General features: G+C 35.6%; 1 pseudogene; it reads left to right on the forward strand.

Moving 5' to 3' along the window:
• The first annotated feature begins 478 nt into the window (after positions 1-478).
• LOC101583298 lies at positions 479-2,233 on the forward strand (annotated as a pseudogene).
• The last annotated feature ends 927 nt before the right edge of the window (positions 2,234-3,160 follow it).

Here is a 3,160-nt window from a genome sequence, read left to right on the forward strand (position 1 = left end):
GAGCAAAGCTAATCACTGGCTTCCTGGGAGCTGGGAAGCAGAACACCCAAGAGAAACACCCTCCAAAGGCATGGATCTCAGAGACACGCCTCCACTGACTGGATCCCAGGTCACAGCAGCCCATGCAACCATGAACATCAATGGACTAGTTTTAAATATACCATGTCCCCCATTCTATCTCCACTCTAGGAGCCTCTTAACCCAGGTAAGTTGGCAATTAAGACTCATTGGCACAATTGCTACTATTTTTTTGTCATGTGTGTGTGTGTGACTCTATTTTTTATTTTTTAAAGAGGATACAAAATAGTGATAATAAAAATTAGAAATGATACAGAATTTCACTAAACAAAATAAAATGGATTACTAGTAAAAAATATTTTTAAAAAGCAAATAAAGTCCTCCTGAAAAGAACAATAAAAACTTATAGTGAGATGATTTCAGCTATAAATTCTATCAACTAGTTAAAGAAAAATCAGTCATGGTCTCTGCTCAAACTCTTTTAAACAATAAAAGAGGCAAGAGCATCCTTAACTCATTCAATGAGCCTCCTTACCCTACTAACAAAGCCAGGTAAAGACGTCACAAGAAATCAAAGCTATAGATGAGTATGTCTTATAAGAATAGATGCATGTATCCTCAACAAAATGCCAGCTAACTAAATCTAGCAGTATATTGAGGGAAGTATACATTCTGACCAAGTGAACGTATTCCAGAGAGCAGAGTTGCAATAATCAAAAGTGTTATACTTATATAAACAAAGACATTGATCAATGAAAAGACTTTAAGATCCAGAAAGTTAATTGATTTTTGACAAGGATGCAAAGATCATTCAATGGTGAAATAAGATTCTTTTACACATATTGTGCTGCAACAAACTGCTATCCATATCCCAGGACTGAAATTGGGCCCTTAATTCACATAGTATAAAAAAGTAATTTAACATGAGTCAAAACCTAAAGTTACAATGATCTCAGCCATCCTGTATATATACTTGCATGTTCCCCCCTTCCTTTTTTGCTACATTTGCTCCTTTCTCTCGTTTTTCTTGTTTAATCCTTAAGTTCAGTTTCTTTCTATTTTACTGTATCTATTATACCTTTCATGTTTTATTTACTCCTTCAGGTTCTTACACTAGAGAAACAATATGATATTTACATATATGGGTCTGATTTATTTCACTTGTGAGTATAGCCTCTAGTTGCATCCACTTACCTATAAAGGTTTTAGATTTGTCTCTCTTTTTGGCTGAGCAGTATGTCATTGTATAAAAATACCACATCTTATTCATCAGATTCTCAAGTGGTGGGCATTTCAGTTGTTTTCTGAAAATAGCACTCAATGTTTAGAATTTTCACCTTGACTAACTCTGTATGCTGATATCTGTGATCTGAGCAACTACATTGAGGACAGCAATGTGTAATACAAAACCTGTGGTTGAATACCTCTCATCTTAGTCTTCTAAATGTGTACTGTTCTTAATGTCTTATCAATTACTACACTCTCTTTAATTTTTTTTAAAAAAGGAAAGGGCTTCCAGGGCAGCAAATTTAACTTCTGAAGAGCGTGCCTTCAAACCAAAGAAGACAACTGCCAGCCAGGGGTCATCTGAAGTTGACGGTCTCTGGAGACAGTTAGAGATCACTGCTCAAGCATAAGTTTTCTTAGGACCACTACAGAGATATTTGATGTAAAGGCTTGGGCAGAATATGTAGTGGAATGGGCTGCAAAGGACCTGTATGGTTTCCTTACAACCGTTATTTTGGCCCTTACTCCACTGTTCCTAGCAAGTGCGGTCTTGTTCTGAAAATTGGCCAAGATGATTGAAACCCTGGAGAAGGAACAAAAGAAGAAACAAAAATGTCAACAAATTATTGCAAAAGCTAAATGACTGAAAAGAAAGTGAAGGGATGAACAGGCTCTGCAAGCAAAAAAAAAAAGTCATTTGGGAAATTATACAGCTTTGGAAGGACCCCATAAGTTTCCTTTGGACTTTATGGAAGTTATTACTATCCATGTAGAAGAATCACTCTGGAATCTGACCTCGATAGTGCAGTAATGTTTAGGCCTGGGCATAGATGTTCGCTGGTGACCACTGGCAGTTAGTATACATTTGTAATGACTATACTGTCATTACAGAGCATCACTGGTGCTGGACCCAGAATACTCTGGAATCCCAAACTTTGTGCCCACGGATGTGGTGCTGCGAGTGGACAACTCCACAGCTGACCTCTGATGGGCCTCAAACAAAATACAAAGGCACTAAAAGCATTTTTCCAGGCTATAGGAAACATGATTGCTTCAGGATGTCTTATGTATATGCAAATACTCAAAAATGTGAAAACATCTAAAACCTTTCTAGTTCCAGGCATTTCAGAAAAGGAATATTCAACCTGTAGTACAAATTCTTTGGCACTCACTTAGTGACTTGCCATTTGTTAACCTATGTTCTAAAATACAAATACCCTGTGGAAACAAATGACTTTTTGAATTTGATAATGGATTAAAAGGGTCCTGTACTTTTAAGAATGTTAAAGTCAAATTTTCCCTCTTTGAAATGAAAGTTTGCTTGGACTTAAAAGTGACAGTATATTAATCACATGTTTCTTTTTAAATCATTACTTCCTGGAATCATTCTAACTTTTTCAGAGCAAAGTAATATTAACAAGTACATCTATTTCTGATTTTAGCTTTTCAGACAACTGGTTATCATCAAGACATTATGCATTTTTTTAAAACCTGTTTTTTAAAAAACCGTCTTTTTGCCTATGTATAGTACCATCTACTAGATGTAATAATTTTTGTACTTATAAACACTGCCACTTTCTTAGAGATGAGTTGTTGAGTAACGCTGATGTAAAATTTGCAGTAAAAATGTGAAATACTGCAATACCTTGCAAACATTTTTTGTTTTGTGCTAAAACTGAAATATTCCATAGTTAACGTGTCCAAGTTAATATTCCAAGTTAAAATGTATTTTCAGATAATTTGCTCATTCTATAGATAACACTTGTTTTCCGTTCCATTCTTTGTTTTAACTTTCATGGTAATGATGTCCTGTACTTCTGGTCAGAGAGGTTGAGGTGAAGATTACCACTCTGTTTTTGTTTAAGGAGCTCTGAAAGAGTTCACATGTAAGCCATACTGCCTAAGTGGTAAAGAC

This window comes from Octodon degus, unplaced genomic scaffold, assembly GCF_000260255.1.
Source record: "Octodon degus isolate 3935 unplaced genomic scaffold, OctDeg1.0 scaffold00110, whole genome shotgun sequence".
NCBI lineage: Eukaryota > Metazoa > Chordata > Mammalia > Rodentia > Octodontidae > Octodon > Octodon degus.